The sequence below is a fragment of the Myotis myotis genome, unplaced genomic scaffold, assembly GCF_014108235.1.
Source record: "Myotis myotis isolate mMyoMyo1 unplaced genomic scaffold, mMyoMyo1.p scaffold_m19_p_9, whole genome shotgun sequence".
Classification (NCBI taxonomy): domain Eukaryota; kingdom Metazoa; phylum Chordata; class Mammalia; order Chiroptera; family Vespertilionidae; genus Myotis; species Myotis myotis.
In genome coordinates, this window is record NW_023416401.1 from 45951497 (window position 1) to 45974385 (window position 22889).

The window sequence follows — 22889 nt, forward strand, 5'->3', positions numbered from 1 at the left end:
TCAGGTGACAATTGAATGAATGAAAAAAGTATAACCTTAACACACATTATGAATGTAAATCACATTATCTATAACTTTAATTATTACAAACCATTTGAAAACTATTTAGAAGATAGAAGAAAAAGAACTTTTACTTCACCAAAGACTGCACTTAACTCTCTAATAGCAGACTTAGACAAATATGGATATCTTCTTGTTCATGGTGAAGAAAATATTCAACATATCCAGTATGAGTCTCTGAACATAGCTTGCTCACTAAATAAATAGAAACCATTACTAAATTAAAGTATGAAAAGCAATTTGTGGAGGACACTTACAACACATTTTTTTAAATAAAGAGAATATTGATTCTAAATAAAAAGAAGACATTATATAGTAGAGTTGGATGAATTAAGGAAGGAATGAAATAAAAAGATGGAAGCTTAGAGCTTCCATCAGAAAAGAAAAAGTCAGTATATCAAAAAACCAAACCAAAACAAAACCCAAATCATTGAGAAGTTTATACTTAAAGAGCATTCAAAGAGTGAGTAGGAAAATACAATGATAGGAATTTTTTCCCCTTTAAGTATGTATCCTAACACACACTGAGGCTGAATGACAGGCTATCTGGCTTAATGAGTCATAGGAGATCTTATAGACCACAGCATGGGGACCAGACAAGGCTCTGGGTCAGTCATGACTCACAGAGGTAATTTCTCATCAAGGTTTCACAAACCCCACTGAGTCATTGGTGTCTTCCTTCTCCAGTCCCTTTATTACAATAGTAATTCGTGTAGCTCCAAGAGTCAGAAAAGATGTCAGAGCTTATCTTGCTCCTATTCCCTGAACTTTAAATATCAGTTGGAGCCGGTTTCTTTCGGAACACAAGTAAGCATCAGGTGCATTCCATGACATTTAATTTAGGAAACAGAAATAAAAAACGTCTGTGGAACTGTCTGACTATTCAAAATATTCTGAATTTATACCATAATATCAGATTCATGGCAGATAATTAGAGAAAGAACAAATTCAGTTTTCTGCTTTCTTGAGTTCACTTCAGTGCTGTTTGAATAGTAGATTCCCTTATGATGAGCTTTAGGTCTTAATCATATCAGTTCTCTGAAAATGATAGGAGGTTAAAAATAGTCTATATAGAAAGATGAAAGATAAAATAAAAGGCAAGGAATGGCAAAAAGGGGAATCATTTTAAAGATAAAAAGAACTAATGCCAAAAATGATGGCTTTAAAAGTAAAAATTTGAACTGTTTCACTAAATATGTCATATTTTATATCTTATAAGCCCACAATATGTCCATGAGACATTTATAACACAAATATGATTATATTCTAGGTAATGTCTCAATTTAAAAAAATTATAACATTATATGGCATGAAACTATCAAGTTTCAATAAACCTGCAAACATCAGACAAAAATAAACAGCATTTTACAAAAGCCAGTGACAAAAGTATACATTAATAGTAAAATACATAACAAATTCAAACCACTTATTTTTTTGATAGCTACACTAATAAAAGACTGTTTGGATCAAATAAGTAATTGAGTTTCAATAGATTATTTTAAATATATAATGAAGGGACACTATATAAAAATATTATGGGCCATATATTCAAAGCTTTACTGAGATGTAAATCCATGGTTGTAAATTACATCATTATTAAAAAATAATATTATATGGCCCAGGTTATGTGGCTCAGTTGGTTGGAGCATTAGTCCATAGACTAAAAGTGTTGCAGGTTCTATGCCTGGTCCGGGCATATATCTAAGTTTCTGGTTCAATTCCTGAAACCTATGTTGGTGTGGGTACAAGAGGCAACTGATAGATGTTTCTCTGTCATATCAATGTTTCTCTCTTTCCCTTCCTCTCTCTCTCTAAAATCAATAAACATATCCTTGGGTGAGGATTTTAACAAAATTAACAAAAAATAATAATATGACATGTAACATATAGTGTTTATTTTGTGTCAGAAATTCTTCTGAGCATTTTATATACATTAACTCATTTAATCCTTACAGAAGCCCTGCAAGGTATTGTCTCCTTTCTGTTGGAGAATCTAAGGTGTGGAATTAAGAAACTGGCTCCAAATACAGCTCTTATTTAATTCAGCTGTCTGACTTTTGAGCTTGTAATTTTTAATGTTGTAATTTTCTTTCTCAAAAATAGAAATAAAGAAACTAATTACTCAACTAGAATACATTTTAAGTTAAGGAAAATAGAAGGATTATTATACCAAATTAAAGAAAGGTACTTGTAAAACATATAACTAAATAGCAAAGTTGATAAATCCAAGAAAATGCTGATCTAATCATCAAAAGAAGGTAAATTATAAATAAAATTAGACATAACCAAATACATAAATAAAAAGAAAATAGGAGTGTATAGAACGTTATGCTGGACAATTTAATAAATGGAAAACATTTCCTTAAAGATTATTCATTCATTCAAGTTGTTAATTAATACAGCAATTATACCCTGGTGCTACCTAGGAACCAGGACTACAGCTCTGAATAAGACAGACCACACTGAGATATCACCTTACCCCTGTTAAAATAGCTACTGACTAAAATAGCTAATAGCTAAAGGTAAGAAACAAGTATTGGTGAGGATATGGAGAAAAGGAATGCTTTTGCACTGTTGGTGGGAATGTAAATTGGTGTGTCACTATGGAAAACAGTATGGAGGTTTCTCAAAAATAGAAGGTGGAACTGATATCTGCACCTCCATGTTCACTGCAGCATTATTTACAATAGCCAAGATATGGAAACAAACTATCCTCCATGTTAATTGCCGCATTACTTACAACTAGAGGCCTGGTGCACAAAATTCATGCATGGGTAGGGTCCCTAGGCTTGGCTGGTGATCAGGGCCTATCGGAGCCTTCTGGCTGCCGGCTGGGGCCTCCCTTCATTTCATGCCACACCCTGGTGGTCAGTGCGTGTCATAGCGAGTGATCGGTTTCCCAGTCAAACTCCCATGGGACAATTTGTATATTAGGCTTTTATATACTACTATATAGATAGCCAAGATATGGAAACAACCTATCCACAACAACTGATGGATAAGTGAGTAAAGAAGATGATATATATATATTTCAGCCAGAAAAAGGATGCAATCTTGTCATTTGCAACAGCATGCCTCAAGTGTATAACGATCACTAAAATTTCATAGTACAAGTGCCTATGATCCTAAATCAAACAGAGCCCAGGGCTCCTGGATTGCAGAGACCGATGTTGGCCTTCAGGACTACACTTTTCAGTTTAGCTGCAGTCCAACTATTATGTGATAATTATTTGACTGATATAACGAACCACTTAATGGATACCTCATTCCGCATAGTGTCCATACTAACCTTTTTAATGTATTTTCCTAGTCCTGCTGGGCCACACCGTCTCCCCTGTTTATTTTTCCTTCAGTTATTCATTTATTCATTCAGCAAATCCTTAGGGAGTACTTGTAGCAGAGCAGGCTGTTCTAGACACTGGAGAAACTATAGGGATGAGACAGACAAGAATTTCTGCCTTTAAGGAACTGATATCTTAGTGAGAAAAAAAGTAGTTAAGATGTGTAATGTTTTCAATAGTGAAAAGCCCAAATTTAACTCTAAACAGAAAGAGGCAGAGCTTTCAAAACATTTCTTCCAATATCTGTAGAGGGTGGCTAGACAGCTCTTGCTGGAGACATGAAGTAGGTTCTATTACTCTGCGACAGGCAGGAAGTTAGACTTGGAGAGATTAAATAGCTGAGGGTAGAATACATGGATTCTGACTCTTGTGAAGACTTTAAAAAAGACATATTTTCTTGAGTTTTATTGATTTCATGCCAAAGAATTTAAGCTTAAAAGGATAGGGAGAAAGGGGTCTGATGTATCTGTAATACTAGTAGAAGGCAGGAAAATCTTGTCTGTCAAGGAATAAAGAAAATCAATAGGAGAAAGTCTCAGCAGTTCCTGGGAGAAATTATTGTAAAATGCATCAGAAATCCTGTTCATGGCTTGGGATGGCACAACGTATGGACCAGAGACAACACAAATTTGAGATTAAAATCTAAATTGACAAACACAATCACGTAGGTATCCATGAGTCCTGAGACCTTAACTATGGGCCTGTAGAAATGTGCTTTGTTCAAAAGGAACATGCCCGGCAGGAAAATGTGCCAGTTATTGATGGCCATGTAGAGGAATGTGTCTGACTATGCAGACATTCATGTGCCTAAGAATAGAAGCATGGTTGACTGTGTGTGCATGAAGAGAGATGTGAAGAAACAAAGAAATGGGGAGTTGGAAAGAGTTAGGGATAGAAAGAGAGGGAGAGAGAGGAAAAGATGGAGAGATTACTGGAGAGAGTAAAGGAGGGAGAAACAGAGGAAGAGAAAGTTTGAGAAGAGGAGATGGGAAGGGAGAGAGGGAAAGGAGAAAAAGAAGAAGGCAGGGAAGAGAAAAGAGGAAAAGGGGAAGAGAGGAGCGGATAGACAGACAATGAGAGAGGAAAGAATAGATGATGATGTAAACAGATGATGTATTTCCAATAACAAACTGTGATATGGAAGGGTATACAGTATATATTTTTAAATTTATCTTTATTGCTGAGAATATTACAGAAACTCCTCATCACCCCTCCCCCCAAAAGGAAGGCTATATTTTAAAGATTTGTTTGGATGAATTCCTTTACTAAAGGAAGAATTATAATGATCCTCAAGTGAGTATTAGAGTGGATGTTTGAAAAAGAGATTGGAGTTTTCTGGGTTTAAAGGATAAAACTGAGAGAGAGAGAAATGGGAAGGTACAAGAAGGGATTGCCCACTCAATTTACTATAGTCATTTACAGTTTGCGCTATTCAGAAACAGCCTTTAATATCTCCTGAGACAGCATTTTTCTACCACTAGAAGATTCAAGAAGGAACCGACTCTCCTGACTGTTAATGGAGAAATGCACACATTTAACAGGTGGTTGTTTGAGATGCTTCTAAAATCACCTACAGCCATGGGTTTATGAAACCTCTTATAAAATCAAAGACATTTCACATGGATTTCTCGAATCTCTCTGATTATTTTGTATCTTCATTCATCTTACTTGGCAGGTGTTCCCTTGTGCAAAGGTCCCTTCTGCTTTGCTGAGCTTTCTTCTCCATCTGTGCTCCCCATTTATCCTCTTCATTCTCCCCATCATTTCTCAACCTATCCCTATGAATTCATCTTATTCAACCAAAAATGTACTGGCTTCCACTGCCTTTTTAAAAAAATATATTTTTATTGATTTCATAAAGGAAGGGAAAGGGAGAGAGAGAGATAGAAACATCAATGATGAGAGAGAATCATTGATTGACTGCCTCCTGCACACACCCTACTGGGGATCGAGCCTGCAACCCAGGCATGTGCCCTTGACTGGAACTGAACCCAGGACCCCTCAGACCACAGGCCGATGTTCTCACCCCTGAGCCAAACCAGCTAGGCCTGGCTTCCATTGCCTTTTAAAGCATTCTCTGAGACAGGCCACTATCTTGAGGGAGGAAGAGAAGAACTTGGATTTGGGTATTGTAGGGGAGAGTTTTTAAAAAGAGCCATAAAAAACTAGCTTGCTAGGATGAAAGGGGAATGAATGGAGAGCAGGAAAAATTGGCAAATATCTACTTCAGAAGTGAGCCACAATTGACATTTGTTACTACTGCTGTATTATGTAGTAGGTAGTAGAAGGTAATACTGCCCATGTCTGTGTGCTTGGGCTCTGTCCTCCCTACACTGATACTCACATGATGTCTTTATTAATATCAGGTTGTCACATCCCTGACCCAGTGCCAGGTTTTGCCACAGCCGTAGGGTATGACTGTCACTTAATTCTTAGCTGATGGCACACACTTCTAATCCACAGCATGTTGCCTTGTTATTGTCACACTAACTGCTCCTCAGCATTTTAGCTCGTACCCGCAGCTGGAGGCCCAGATCTCTAACCAACAACCTTTACTGTCGCCTCAAGCTCTTTCTCCCTGTCTCAGTGTTCTTAGTCCACTTCTTCCTTTCATTAGTTTTGCTGCCAGCTCTGTCCACTTCCATAGAGCAAGGAATGGACCTAACATCACTTCCTGGAGGAGATGAGGTAGAAAAGTCATCTTTTGCTCTGCGATTGCTGGGATGAGCCACTGAGATAACTGAACCTACCTGACCCCCTGGTGCACATGTGAATGGTACATCTGTACACCTTCAGGGGTGAGGGAAATATTCAAATCCATGGTTGTGCTTTCCTAGACCACTTATTTTTTTGTGATGTCATGAAGTTCATTGCCCTCTACAAAATTCTCCAGTAGTTGTTTCAAAATAACTTTTAAATATAAAAGCAATATAAGTGTGTGGCATGGATGTTTGAAACCAGCCAAAAGAAAGTTCATTAGCTCTTGCACATCTGGGAAAACTTCAGAGAAGTGCATGTGACATGAATTGTGACACAGGCACCAACTTCTGGGGTCAAGGTTGTATGGTCAGAGCAGAGGCTTGAAATTGAAGATGTCAGCGCAAACTATTAACGAGCTAGGACAATAAAAGTGGAAAGTTTGGTGGTGGTGATGGTGGGGGGAGTTATGTACCTTCTTCCTATTATATTTTTCAATGTCTTTAAATTTTTAATATTTATAAATGAATTCTTTGCATTTTAATTAGCACCTTGACTGTTCTATCACATAATAGGGATTCCATAAACATTTACTTAATTGAATCTTTTTTTCAGTGACTACTATAGAGGCATTCAACATTTAAGCACTTGTGTGAGGATAATTCTTATGCTAGAGGCATTAAATTAGAGTGGAAAAAAACAGTAGTGCTTTAATGTCGCTAAATAATTAAGTGTGCTCTGAAGGTTGTTTCTGAAAGCCATTACTGCTTTCTTTAAGAGAGCAGTAAATTGTGAATACATTTAGCCTTGTTGTTCTTCCAAATAAAAATATGATAAAAAGGAGTAAGGCATTTTGTCTTTTAGTTTATAATAGTGAAAATTTGTCCTTTGATTAGAGTCAATATGGAAAAATAAATTCTAAATGACACCTTTAAAAAAAAAAAGAAAGAAAAATTGTCTCCACAATATACTTTCTATGTAAGTCTTGCTCTACAGAAATGGAAGAGTCACATTTATTAAGATAAAGTACATTAGAACATGCGTGAGGAGGTGGCAGGGGAGAGAAGGTGGGGTTATTAAACTGAGAGTTCAGGAGAATTCCTGAAATAAAGGCAGATGCTCTCAGATTGGAGAAAAAAATTGTCAAGTGTTTATACTCACATCAGTACTCAAATGTTGGGCCATTTCAATTCACTGTCCCTGAGTTGGTACTCTCCCAATCTATCTAAAGCCTCTAAAATCAGGATCCACTTCCCCAAAGGCAGAGTGACAAAGTCAAGATATTTATCATGGCAAAAATATTTGGATGTAGGAAATTTCTCATAATAGCCTTCAAATCATGTGTTTGACCATATTGGATGACAAACATTATTCCTGTAAACATTAATGTACTCATCTTTATTTACCATAAATGCATAATAAAAGTATTTTCATACAGTGGGGGCATATATGTTGAATAAAAGTTCTGGGGCCAAGATTTAAGAAGAAAAATGAACTAGCTTTGTTTCATATCTCTGTGAGCCTGTGAAAAGTGCTGTGTGCAGAAAGCAATAGAAAGACATACTATCAAGCAAATAATGCACTTTTTAGGATAAGCTATATTGATTATTCTCTGAAGAATAAAGGAGGAAATTATGTGCCCAAATGAAGAAAATCTGGAGATATTTTGAATGGAAAATACATGCAAAGAAACTATAACTCTAAATTCACTGAACAAATAATGAAAAGAAGGGAAGTTATTATAACATTATTCTAATAGGGAACATCTAGAGTTATGTAAAGACCAAGTTATTAAGACTAAGACAAGGAAACCAATGAATATAAGACTTGAGGGATTCTAGAGGAAGAGATCAGGTGTTAGAAATGGAAGAATGAGAACGAGTCATGGTCTGTGGTCATTGTCAGCACTGCTTCCTTGGGTAGTCTCTCTGGCTTCCTCTCCTCCCTTTGCTCTCTGTGAATAAAGGCTTGTGTGTTGTCTTTCTTAGACTCTGGAAGCTTCTTCCTTATCTGTGATCCTCAGCGATCTCATTTGAAGTCCAGGATATAGAGATACCTCATGGGGGCTGTTAAGGGTATGGGACAGAGGATAACTTTAAGAATCAAACCATTGCAGTCTTTGCAAAGTTTAGAATTTCTGTGCTAATACAAGTTTAGGCAGGCTTTGTGTCTATTTTCTTTCAATAAGCTCTACATGAAGTTAACTATGGATGTAGCTCTGGAATCTGATGGCCCTCCCCTTTTATTTACTGGGGCATGTGTTTGCTCATCTCTGTCTCAATTTAATGGCAATGGCCTTGAGACCATGTGAAATCATAGTGTTTGGAGAAAAAGACACCCTTAATTATATTGGTACAATTGGGCTGGCTCTTAGAAAATCATATTTTATTTCTTGGCTTACACATATACAGTTAGTTGATTTTACAATCCTGTAAAACTGCAAATTACTGGACTCTGAGTCATTTTAAATGGCAGTCCATAGCAGAGATAACTTCCTTTAGTAAAATTATATTCCCTTTGATTTTTTCAGTATCTGTCAATCTCACCTCAGCATATCTCATATCTTGTTAAAAGCATCTAGAAGCAGCCAAGACATTTCAATATTGCAAACTTTTCCAACCTGCTAGCTGCAGACTTCTTAAGCAAAATTTCTACTCCCAAATTTTCTATGTAACTCTACTTATCAGAAATTCACTTGAACTCTTCTCTCACCAATAAATTCAATCATCATGTACCACGTCCAACATATTTTAATTTCTAATTACTTCTCAAATGCAATAATAATTTCCTATCTCTACATAACCATTTGGACAAGCTTTGCAGAAGAATGCTGCCTGGAGGCAGAAGTCATTTAGAAAATAAATTATGTTTTTGATAGGCAAACTATATTTGAATAATAAGCAATGACAATGTGTGATAAATATGTTGTCATTTTAAAATACATCTGCATTAGTAATTTCCCAAGGCTGATATTCAATGGCATGCAATAGAAGAATGATACATACATTTATATAAAATATATTCCTAAATTGATAGATTCTGTAATTTCTTTTATTTATATCCTAAAAATATGTCTACTAATGTTTTCCTGTATGAGCTATGGAAGTAAAAATAAATATGTTTTTCCCTTTGGTCTTTAAGATATAAATATTGATTTGTTAATTTACCAAATATTTAGTTTTGTGTACTGTTTGTCTTGCACACTCACTGTGCTACATCATGAGAATACATTAGGAAAGACCAGAGTCTGATGAAAAGATGGACTCTAAATTGATACAAACACAAGTGAATATACAGTTAAAACATCAGAGAAGTGTTAGGATAAAAAATAGGATGCTTGACATGAAAGAGCATAAAAGAAAAAAGATTTATTTAACACTGGGTTATCAGAGCAGACGTCTTCAAGAAAGTGCTGTTTAATGCATCTGATTTATTTATTTTAACTTAATATTCTTATATTTTATGGGCATGTATCTTGGAACCCACTTGCTAAAAACAAACATAGGATATATTCTACACAGGTTACCAGAAGTTTTAGTGTAATTGCTTCAAATAAAAAAAAAAATCAGAGGACTCTGTAATGTTATGAACTCATTTCAAAATATTTTCATATTCCAAATAATTGAAAAAATTATTTTTCATTACATTTTTCTCCCTGCTTCTAATCTTGCCTTAACAAAACTGTTTCTCACAAGTCAAATCTGAGTTGGAGTTTTTTGTAATATATATTTTAAAATATATTTTTATTGATTTCAGAGAGGAAGGGAGAGGGAGAGAGAGATAGAAACATCAATGATGAGAGAGAATCATTGATCAACTGCCTCCTGCATGCCCCCTACTGGGAATTGAGCCCGACACCCAACCTGGGCATGTGCCCTCACCAGGAATTGAACTATGACCTCTTGGTTCATAAGTCAACACTCAAACACTGAGCCACACCAGCTGGGCCTTTTTTGTAATATTTTAAAAGTCATGTGACTCTTCTGCTTAAAACCCTTTAACACTTTATTTTGAGGTCCAACCCCAGCAGGTCCAGGGGTTCCCAAAGGCGTAGACGGAGTCGGCGAAGAAGGAAGGACACGGAGACAGTGTTCAGTTGATCAGCAGCCTAGCCAGGATCTCCAGCCAGGATCACCAGCCAAGTTCTGGTCTGGATCTCCAGAGAGGTTCTGGTTAGGATCTCCAGCCAGGTTCTGTGTCCATGTTCTCTTGCTAGGTTCTCCAGGTTCTCCAGCCAGGTTTTCCAGCCAGGTTCAGTCACCAGGTTCTAGTCAGGTTCTCTTGCTAATTTCTGTAGTCAGGTTCAGTCCAGGATCTTTTGCCATGTTCTCTCGCTAGGTTCTGTCTCTAGGTTCTGTTGCCAGTTTCTGTCCAGGATCTTTTGCCATGTTCTCTCCAGCGAAGTTCTTCTGTCTCTAGGTTCTGTGTAGGTTCTGTCTTCTAAGTTCTGTCTTGTTACATCTGTATTTATACCAGTTGATTCCAACCCTATCAATCTCTATTCCAAAGGTTAGGGCATTTCTTATCTCCATTCCAGGGAGTAAAGATTATGTAGCTTAAGCATGATTGTTCGTAGGTAAAGTGATTAATTACCCACCTGGCACTTAGTTAAGAGGTTTTATTCCCTCCCTAACTTCAGGGGAAAATCCCTACCTGGGGAAACAACCTTTCTCGGAGACCTTGGTTAAAACACATAGTGCCAAGAAGGTGAGCAAACATATTAAGAACAGTATGCCATATATGCCAGGTCCCTTGAAACAGCAAGCATGGACCGGCTCCCGGCACTTTGTATAAACCCAAATTTCTCCTTTGGGGCTACAAAATCTCCTGTATGATTCATGCCAATCCCCCTCCAATCATACCTCCCCATTTTCTCTCCTCCACTGCCAGAGAAAATGTGATTAGCTCACACTTTTCATAAGCATTGGAGAAAGCAAACTTGCTTCATATGTTAAAATTAAAATTACAAAACCCACCATTATTTCTACAGGTGTAGAAATGCAGAAATAATGAAACTGATAATAAAGGCTATGTACATGGATAGTTAATGCCAAAGTTCTTTGTTCCAGTGAAAATCAATTAACAAACTAAAGGAAACCCTGAAAACAATCTTAATGTTCATCAGATGGTGAAAGTTGTTTTAAGGAAGGCATTGCTGGCAACTATTAAAACATATTGGATGTTGACTGGAGGATGCATTTTAACAAGTTTCCGAAAATGAACCGGTCAGGGAAAAGATCTGGAGATGAGAACACATCTCTCTGGCTGACCCATATCAACTAGAAACATGAATTTCCTCCACCATTGCCTAAGCGTTTCCTGCTCACCAAGCTGAGTGTGAGCTAGAGCAGAGGGTGGTGTTCATCAAGCTTCGGGAACTATAAATGGGGTAGATTGTGCGCAGGTATATAATTAGCTCAGATATTAACTATATATATGACTAGTAAACTTGCTCTTTTATCCATAAATTTGAATATGTGCTACTAAGTTTTCTTTGAGCCCTCAGTTAACTGTTCTGGCAGAAGCTCTATGGCTTCAAATTTGGTAATTTGTATAATGACAAACAGCATAGTGAGATTAAAATGGCTAAAATTGCCATAGCAAGGGCAGGTGCATGAACAAGACTTATTTTTTGTGGGTGTTTAGAAAGTTAGGTCCAGGTCAGTGTTGAGAATTGTGGCTCAGGCTGATTTCTGCGTTAGAGTTATCTGTCTGCTTTGTTTGGAGTCTACAGGAGGCTTCTGACAATATTTGTTCCGACAATTTTCCAAGGTTTCAACTGAGTTTTAGCCTGGAAAAGTTCACTCTCTCTAGAGCTTTCAAACGTCAGCCATGCCTATGCTTACAGATCTGCCTCTGTACTCCACGACTGAATTCTCAATGCTGTTATTAAGAAACAACCACTCTACTCATGGCTGTTTTTTTTTTTCATAATTTCAATATAAAGAATGACAAGCCTATTTGTACTGGTAGTTAGAAATATTATTGAAGCTTTCCTTCAGATTCAACAATTGCACAGTACCAAAAATAATAGTTTGCAGAATGATTGCTTCCAAATATTTGCAAGCTCAAAGGACATAGAAAAGGGGTGCTTGTCATTCTGGCCAGGATAACTCCATGATGGTTATCTCTGCAGACCCTCCGGGTTGGTTTCTGCTATGGGTTTTGGTACCACTATATAATGAGTTCTGGGAATATAATTTTCCCTGGTATCACTGTTATGAGGGCAAATAATTGTCTTGTTTTCCAAATTTGATGGGGATGGAGACAGCAAATTGAAATTCAGTGTTTTATGAACCCTTTTAAACCAATAAAAGTGAAACAGTTGAAAGGTTTATTACATTCTTAATTTTTCAGATCCTGAAGGAACCACATCCATTAGACTAAGACACGGCCCAAGCTGTCAGGAGCTGCTGTAAGAAACACATTTCTAGACGGTCGTCAGGCATGCCTCTAAATGAGATGAAATTGAGAACAAAATTTAGGAGGAGGATTTTTTCCCCCCTTAAATTTAACATACGAATTTTGGATTTTATATTTTTAACTCAGAAGAAAATAATTGATTTTTAATATTTTTTTGAAAAGGTATATTTTTATTGATTTCAGAGAGAAGAAGGGAAAGGGAGAGAGAGATAGAAACATCAGTGATGGGAGAAAGAATCATTGATCGGCTGCCTCCTGCATACCCCTTACTGGGGAGCAAGGCTGCAACTCAGACTTGTGCCCTGATGGGTATCAAACTGTGACCTCCTTGTTCATAGGTTGATGCTCAACCACTGAGCCACACTAGCCAGACAAAATAACTGATTTTAATTGCTTTGTACTTTTAGCTTTGGATTTTAATTTAATAAAGGGTTTACATATTTGACCTTTACTGTCTTCCTGGGAATTTTATAATGCATAGGATTAAAATCAGGGGCATATATCCAGTGACATTTGTCATTGGAATTCATGCATTGTGTGTTATGCACTTCATAGTATGTTTGGCTTCTAAATACACAGTACTTAAGGCTGAACATGAATTTGGATAAGAAAAGAAAGAATGGGAACGGAATGACTGAGGAGCTGATTTAAAACATGTATTTCTCACCCAGGATAAAGATCTGAGAGTGACTGAGTCTAACCTGCCCACAGGAAGAACAGCTTCCTGAAGGCAGAGGCAGGGCTGCCTTGATAGACAGCTCACCTCTAACTGCGGGGGAGCCACCTCCCTCTGTACAGCAGGAAAAATGACAAGGCACAAAGAAGTCTCAGAACAAAACCCATCTCAGATGGATGCAAACCTCAGTGTGACAGGGATGACACCTTTTCCTGCTTTCTCTTGCTTCTACAAAGAGAGATTTTCAGTAGACAACTGAAGGCCACTGCACCTTTCTTCTCTTTACCCATAGACAGGTGCCCAAACCTAGCTGATTAGTACACTTGGGGTAAATATCTAGGTGCACATACTTCCACTCTGCCCTCATATTTTTTTTTTTTTTTTGCGGGGGTGGGGAGGGGTGGGTGGAGGTCAGTTGTTCACAATGAGGACAACTTTTGTTTTGTTGTGAAATGGGTGGTGTCTGTTCATAATTCTGAGGTTTAGTTGACATCTGTCTTTTGCCAAGCTGCACACTTTAACATGCCTTCAGTAACAGGTACATGTTTTGACTTACATAGTTGTAATTCATTCTCAGACTGTTTGGGATCTGTTGAAAAGTGTGCCCTTCCTATGTGATCTTCCCTGGGGGACTGAGCAGTAAGTTCTATTATTTATATTTTTAAAAAGGAGCAGAAGTCCTGGGTTTAACTTAAGGTGTGTGGCTCACCCAGATAAGTAGATAAACTGTGACTTGAGTCCATATAATCCTGCTCTTGAGACTACATTCTTAACAACTCTATTATCTTGCCTTGCATTATTCCTGAAAATGTTGCAAAAAAAACAAAAACAAAACATGATAAAATACCAAGGGGCTCAGGAGAGGCATTATGAGACTCTGTTGGCCTGATTTTTCAATCTCTCTCAAATTCTGGGCTAGATTTGGCCAAGTCTTAAGGGTTGATGATGTTAGTGATGCTTTGGGCTTCGTCCTAGAGTAATGTGGAGAGAACTGGTGTTGGGCTTTTGTCCCTGAAGACTAATAGTGGGTAATAGAGGAAGAGGAAGTTATGGATATTGGCAAGACGTTAAGCAGCAGAGATCTGCGTGTGCAATAAAGGAAGGTCAAAGGCAATCCATTGTGTGTGACTGACTGGCTGGTTCCCAGACACTCAGAAGGAGCTTATGGGAGCTGAGCCTGGGAACAGTGATGCTTCAAAAATAACATAGTTAGCTTGCTTTCTGATAACTCCTAGCAGAGATACCTTGCCCAAATCCTGTGTGGCCTCTGGCACTGAGGAAATGCTACCCCTTCCAGTTCACTCCAGACTTCAGCCTTATTGGGTCCACAGAGAAATACAAATTCCCAGAGGTATCCTGAATGCAGAACTCAAGGAAATCTGTTGGGAGCTGTAATTTCAGAAAAATAATTAAACAGAATGAGGTTTAAATGGAGGCCATGTATACACAACTACTCATAAAATAATTTGGGAAAAAGAAGAAATGATCTTCCAACTAAAAATTTTGGTTGATGAGCTCAAGTATGGTCACTGTTTTTCTTTCTGAAGTATGTACTTGGTAAATAAATGAGAACGTTATTTTAAAGCACAGAGCAAAAATATTGAAGAAATTTATAAACCCACAAATACGAATATATACACACACAGATATATAGATATATATGTGTATATAAATGCAGATATACATATATATTCAGAAGGACAAAAACACACACAGAAAAAAGTAATGTAATCTAGTACTTTTGTTCTGGTAGAAAATAAAGTGTTTTAGCTCCACACAATTAATTATTCCAGGCTTTGAGGATTTTCTTACCTTAGGTCCTCTAAACACTGACCTGAATAAAAAACACTAGGATAGGCAGTTTGCTTGGGAGGTGATCCCAGAAAACACAGGTGTGAGAGGAGGGAACATGAGATGATGAGAAGAGGGTGAGGGGTGTGGGAACCAACAGGATGTGTTAATGAGGCAGTTTCTTTTTAGAAGCTTTATGGGCAATTTGGGATTAGTGCCGGGGAATTCTCTGAAGAATCATGTAGAGTATGCCTCGGGATTATTACTCTCAGGGCCAAGGAAACTGGGGCAGATGGTTACTCCCAAGGGGACAACATTTCCCTGAAGTTCAGAGACACCCTGTGTGGGGGCCTATAAAGCAGAAAGAACTTGTGATTGAAGTGGGACCTGGTGAGTTCAACAAAATTGTCAGCAACATCTGTGGGATGACATCAACGTTATCTGGAGAATACTGATGGTAACAATGAAGGTGCTTAAACTCAAAGTTGAGATAAAGATTATTATCTTTTTACATGGGATGGGTGCAAAATGATAATGATGACCACAGTGATGATGCCAATCATGGTGAGGAGATACTTACATGGCAGTTTTGCTGCACCAGGAGCTCTTCTAAGCACTTTACACATACACTCATGGAATGCTCTCAGCAATCCTCTGAGAAGGAACTTGTATTATCCTCATTTTACAGATGAGGACATTGGGGACAAAGGAGGGTAAGTATGTGTAAATTGCCCAACAGGATGAAAAAATGGGGAGAATGTGATCAGGAGCCTGGGTCTGCTTCCAGAGTCCACACTGCCACAGTACTCAATCAGCTGAAGTCTTACAAGGACTTGCCTCAACCTGATTAATCAGTTGTATGTGTGTGTGTGTGACAATCTTATTTTTGGCTCCAGACAGCTTATTTACATAAAGTCAGATCTGGCAATTTTATTGAATTAAATAATAACTAATACACAAGTATATATGACTAAGAATGGTTGCATCAGATTTGTTCAAAATGGTCTTTAAGAAGAAACCAAGTAAATATCCATCAACCATGGAATGTTTGAATGAATTAGAATACATTAAAGAGTATCTGAAGCATAAAAATATTTAAAGCTAAACTAGCCAATAAAAGAGATTTCCAGGTAGTACTGAGTGAGAGAAGTGAAATGCAAAGATGTTTTATTAATACGATTTAGTACGAGAAATAAAGAGATAGAATTATTAGTGAACTGGTGTTTAATATATGCATATGTATGTAATTTTTGTGTATACACATATATGTGTATATACAGTATATAATACATTAATATATATGTATATAATTTATATAGGTAGAGCTGTTTTGATTATATGAGCTTGGGTAAAGACATTAAAATATGTAAGAATACATAATGAGAGGATAGCTTGGCTGACCTGGAATTGGACACTGTTTTCTATGTATGCAGGGGTTAAATTCAAAGCATTGAGTGTCTGTCCCCTGGTAGTCAGTGCGCATCATAGCGACCGGTCGAGCAGTCATTCAGTCCACCAGTAGTAACGGTCGCTTAGGCTTATATATATTAATTTAAAATAATTTTTAAAAATGCTTTATGGCATACTGGGCCCATAATGAGTACTTAATAAATTTCAATATTGTACTAGGTTCATTTATAATAAATAGCTATAAAAATCTTTATTTTGAGAAATGGAAGAAAAATACCAGTTTAAGTTGAAAACAGCATAGGGAGGGTTGAAAGGAGAAGACAGGATAAAGGAGGTGTGTCCTTTGCAGAGTCATCCTGCTGATTTAGCCTCACCTTACAAGATTTTCTTGGCTCCTCAAGGGCTGAGGGCTGAGCTCTTCATAGCCTCACACCAGCCTCCCTGGGGGAGCAATGGCAGGTCTAGGGACCAGATTGTCTATAACTGGACTCAGGAGGCTCTGATTTGCCAGAGGGGTGTGAGACTGCAGGCCTGGAGTGCACCCCCCCCCCCCCCCCGCTCCCCCCGCACTCCTCCTCCGCTCCTGTGCAGTTGAGTGTTTTGGTCCACATCATTAAGCAACTAGCTTGTTTCTTGTGAGGGTGCGGCTGGTTCTGGAACACACATGTATACTATTTTCTCTCTTATGCCCTGCTTCACTTCCTTTTTTTCTTACTGTGCTTGAATAGGTTTTTTACTCGTCCACAAAAGGGTTAGCATATTATATTTTGCCCCAAGGCATCCAAGCTAAGACAGGAAGAGAACGAAGAAGGGCTTTATTGAAATTAGAAAATAAATCTATATAAAATGGATTTAGAGGAAAATGATTTAGTTGAATAAAGCGTATCTAATAGAAAAATACAGAAAAACCATAATTGTTAACCATTAGAATAGTTTTCTGAAACAGAAAATAAAAAGAAGCTTGTTAATACCCACCACCATTCAACTTTGTATTAAAAGGGTAGGGGGGAAAAGAAGAGTTGTAACTTCTGGAAAAGGAGGGACAGGCTTTAGTTCTCCACAAAATATCCTGGTGCTTCTATTCTCGGCACATGGTTGAATGTGCGTCCTATTTCCTGCAGAGTTTGGCTTGGCCTTGTGGCTTGCTTTGTCTGGTTGTCTTAGTAAGGCTTCCCCCAGAAGCTGACCTGAGGACAGGTATTTCATTGTAAGCAGTTTCGTTGGAGGTACAGAGGAGTAGGAAAGCAAGAGGGTAGGAGGAGAAGAAGAAAATAAGGGGATAATTACCAAGCATGTCAGCACCGCAGGCAACTAGGGCTGAATTCCACTGGGACTCAGTGCAGAAAGAGCATGCGTCTCAGAGTGATGCTGATGGACATGGAAGACAACTAGCTTACTTACTGTTATTTACTGTTGTCTCTAATCCAGGATGACTGGTGTCCTTATAAGAAGAAGGGAGAGACAAACAGGAGAGAACAGATTGAGAAGATTGGGAGGGAGATTGAAGTGAGGCATGTCCAAGCAAGGGAACACTAAGGATTGCCTGCCAGTGAACATCAGAACCTAGAAAAGTCAGGAAAAAGGGATTCTCCTCTGCAGGTTTCAGTGAGAACATGGCCCTGGAGTTTAGACTTCCAGCCACCATAACTTTGACAGCAGTTTTCCCCAGATGACTGCTGTTGGACAAGTAGTATAAGAAATAAGTCGTTGTTGTGTTAAGCCTGTGCAACTGACATGGAACTTGATAAACCTGAAGTCGTATATAACTATTTAAAGTTATGTAAAATATAACTTTGTAAAATAAAACTATTTAAAATATATAGACTTTACTGAAGGGAGGGAGGTGGCAGCAGGTGATGGCTAACAGGTATCAGAAGCAAGAACACAAACAGTGTGTGATCAAACTTAGGCACCATCCATAATGTTAAATGCTCTAGGTCTCACCAAATTCTGTAGCCCCAATTTAGGTGCCTGTCAAAAACATTTCAGCTAATCATAAAACTTGGTTGCATATTTTTTTTAAAAAAGTCTATTTATAATATTCCTTATGCTAAAAAAGCAAGTCAGTACTTTGTCCAATGAAAATACATTTTTTATATTTACCAAGTACTTGTGTCCCACCATTGAGTTAGACAGATATTTTTCTTTCCTTTCCTTTTTTTTTCCCCTGATGCAGAGAATCCTGCTTTCTAAATGTCATTGTGCTTCCTTTGAGTAAACCACTTTCAAAATGTTCAATTCCCTTTATTCAATTAAGGCCCGTAAATATTTTCTGAGCACCCATTATGTTCTAGGGACATCGAATAATAGGAAATAGTCATAAGCCTATTCACCATCTTATGAAGTTTAAGAGTCTGTTAGGGGACACTAGTATTAAACAACACAAATAAATGTATAAAAATTATTGCAAATGTAACAGGAGTGTTATTTTCAAACCATAGTAACTGGCCAATTCAGCATTTCCCCAGGGTGGCATGTAGGTCCCAGGTGCCTTATATAACCTTCTGTTGTTGGGGGGAGCATCTGGGTTTCAGCTGGCAACTGCCCAAGCTGTTAGCAGCTAAGATGTACATGATACATTATCCCTGTTGGGGTTTCGTTTTCAAAGTTACTCCATGCTGGAATCCCCTACCATGTCTGGATGAAAAATGAGCTGGTGGGAACGTGTGTACATAGAAATGGAGGATAGATTGAGGTAGGATGTGTCAGGGTTACACAATAACTTAATGTCCAAAACTGTTCCTCAATATTCAACACATATGTTTCCTATTCTTACTAGAAAAACAGAGTGTCAGAAGGAAAATACCAATGTTCTGAGACCAAAAGATACAGAATCAAACATTCGATGACTATCTAAATAGGCATCTAGTGGTGAGGGGAAATGACTTGTTCATAAATGCATGGCCAAGAAATTTACCATCAGGCGCTATTTCTGGAAAAAAGTGACAGAGGATGTAGTTCACTAACATGCAAACTAAATCCAAGAAAGGAAGCTATGGGATGTATAAAAATTTGGAAAATCATATCATTAAGTCTAAATTATTTCTGGAATATAGCTTTTTAACTCAATGCAAATAAAAAATATGTTTTAAATAAGAAATAAGAAAAGTAATTATCTTACAATTAAATTAGGAATCACAACTATGCAAGCATTTCAGGGGGAGGGGCAGTGGTTGGACAAAAACATATTTGTTTTGTTTAAAAATGCAAAAGAGAAAAGTTAATGTTTAACTCTATACTGTTCAAGGTGACATAGTACATCTATCTCTTTATCAATTTATCCATTATTGGATATTTAATGTGTTTAGAAAAGTTAATATATTAACTTTATATGTAAGTTGATATATAAAGTTAATATATAAGTTAATATATAAGTACATATTTTACTAATATTCATAAAACATTGAAAACAATTGACCATCTATTAGCCACAAAAAAAGAAAGCACAATAAAGTCTAAATAGGTAAAATCATATAGATCTTTTCTCTGACTATAAAATAAAATATATCAAAAAAATTAATAATGCAAGTTACTCTCCAATTGTTAAATTTGGGAGTTAAAATAAAAACAATAGTTTGAGTTACATTTTAAAAATTCAAATTAAATGTCATTACAAATAAATATGAATGAAAGCTTTAGATATTACAACTATGAAGCTTAAAACTACAGAGGCTAATTAAAAACCTAAATACAGCAATCCACCTTATCTGTGGTTTCACTTTCCACAGTTTCAGTTACCCACAGTCAACCGCAGTTTTAAATACTAAATGAAAAATACCAGAAATAAACAATTCATAAGTTTCAAACTGCTTACCCTCTAAACAGTGGAATGAAATCTCTCACTATGCCTCCTGGGATGTGACCCATCCCTTTATCCCTCGTCTCCACCCTGTAGACCCTCCTCACCTTTAGCCTCAGAGCAGCCATCCTGTCATCAGGTGTCACAGCACTTGTGTTTAATTTACCCTCCTTTTATTGAGTAATGGCCCCGAAGGTAGTGATGCTGGCAATTAAGACAGGCCAAAGAGAAGCCATAAAGTGTTTCCTTTAAGTGAAAAGGTGGAAGTTCTTGACTTAATAAGGAAAAGGTGGAAGTTCTTGACTTAGTAAGGAAAAAACTGTATGCTGAGGTTGTTAGGATCTATGGTAAGAAGGAATCTTCTACCTGTGAAATTATGAAAAAGGAAACAGATATTCATGCTAGTATTGATCCTCCTTCTGCCATATTCTCAGCAGGTCAATAGTAGCCTAACAGTCAATAGTAGCCTAACATTAGGTCTCAATGCCTACGTCATTCTCACTCCATCTCATCACATCTGCACTGTATCATCTCACATCATCAGAAGAAGGGTGAGTATAGCACAATCAGAGAATAAGAGAGAGACCACATTTACGTCACTTTTATTATAGTATATTGTCATAATTGTCCCATGTTATTAGTTATTTTGTTAATCACTTACTGTGCCTACTTTATAAATCAAATTTTTAAACATATTTTTATTGATTTTAGAGAGACAAAGGGAGAGAAATAGAGAGATGGAAATATCGATGAGAGAAACATCTATCAGCTGCCTCCTGCATGCCTCTTACTAGGAATTGAGCCCTCAATCCAGGCATTTTCCCTGACTGGGAATCAAATTGTGACCTCCTGGTTCATGGGCCAATGTTCAGCCACTGAACCACACTGGCTGGCCATAAATCAAATTTCACTAAAGTTATGTATGTATAGGAAAAAAACATACAATATATAGGGTTTGGTACTATTTGCAGTTTCAAGCATCCACTAAGGGGGTCTTAGAATGTATTCCCTGCAGATAAAGAAGGATAACTGTATCATAGATAAAAAAATATACTGAAGATAAATAAAAACACATTTAAATTGAAGACTTAGGAGAAGGATAAGATAATTTAAAAATAGTCAATAGAAAGAAATTAATTTAAAATAGAAATTTAAAAATAAAATAAGTCTACTTGTTATTCAGTTTATACATAGCCAGCCAAAACAAACAAACAAACAAACAAACAAACAAACAAAAAAAACAATGACAAAAAAATGTACTAGTATATTTGTGCTCCGAGACATAAGCCTGTGTGATGTTTCACAACAAAGGATAATCAAAAGAGAGAATTGGCTAACAAAGATAAGAGTGCAGCAAAGAAATGAAAAGTGGTCAGGCTGGAGGTGAAATTCAAATGGACTATGAATTGAATCATGGCAGAAATAGCTGATTGTGGGGTGTTAATGCTGCTGTTATTTAAGGAACCCTAGATTTACAGCCAGAGGAATTTAGTGAAAGGTAATTTATTGATGTAACGAGAAAAATGTTTTTGACAAATAGGATCAAGATGTCCTGTAGGAAGTAATGTCAGCTACTTCGATCTGTTTGTTTCATTCTTACCTAGAATGGTTCTAAATAAATATTATGACTTTAATCAAAATTTTATTACTCTGCCACTGACAAGAAGAATATAATTCCTCTTATTTATTTCCCGAATATGGTCATTCAGAGGAAACTCATTTCCATACATCAAATCAGATGTGCAAGTTTTGGTGTGAACTATGATGGTTTTTACATGCATGAAATAATCTTCCTACCACTAAAACAATCTTTCCATAACTCTCCAAGTGGAATCAGCTACCTTTTCTCCTTTATGGTTATTTTAGTAAATGCCATTTTACATCCATAATTCTTTGTTGTAATGACAGCTTATCAATCAGTTGTTAGATTCTTTTAGTTAATACATCTTTATTAGTCAGGGGCTCTGACTTGTCATTATGAGATTGTCTGATTTACTTATTTTCTGAATAACTGTTGTGCGAAATGCATTGTTTCCTGTATTTTACAGTTATGTTTTGGTTTGTTAATTTTACTTAGAATTAAGAATTACTGGAAGGGTTTGTTTGTGTGCTTCATTAGTACTAGAAGCATAAAAGGGGGAAAAATGGGTTATTTCTTCTTTTCCAGAATCTTCTGAAGGAAAAATTTATGTAATATTTTTAAGGAGACTTGTATTTACATAGCGTAAATGTAAATACATATTTTAATTAATAGATACCCAAATTACAAATTGTCATAGTCAGAAGACACATTTTTGAAGTATTTTTTTGTAAGCTAAAACTTATGGTTTTTTTATGTTTTTAGACAGGGAATTGATTTTTATTTGTTATATTTTTATGTAAAATTTGCATTTTTAGGTTATATCATCCTATTGAATATTTTTTGGTGTCCAGGAATATTTATATTTAAAATGATTCTAGAGGGAATGGGGAACCAACTAGAGAGTATGGAAAATTACCTCTAAGGGCTTTTAATGAAACCTTAGTAAGAGATTATTGAACATATTAGCAATATCCTATCTAATAAAGAGGGAATATGCTAATTGACCCTCACGCCATCACGATTGTGGTGCCCACAACCAATAAGGAGGGAATATGCTAATTGACTGCCCCACCTTCAAAGATGGTGGTGCTCACAGCCACAAGATGGTGG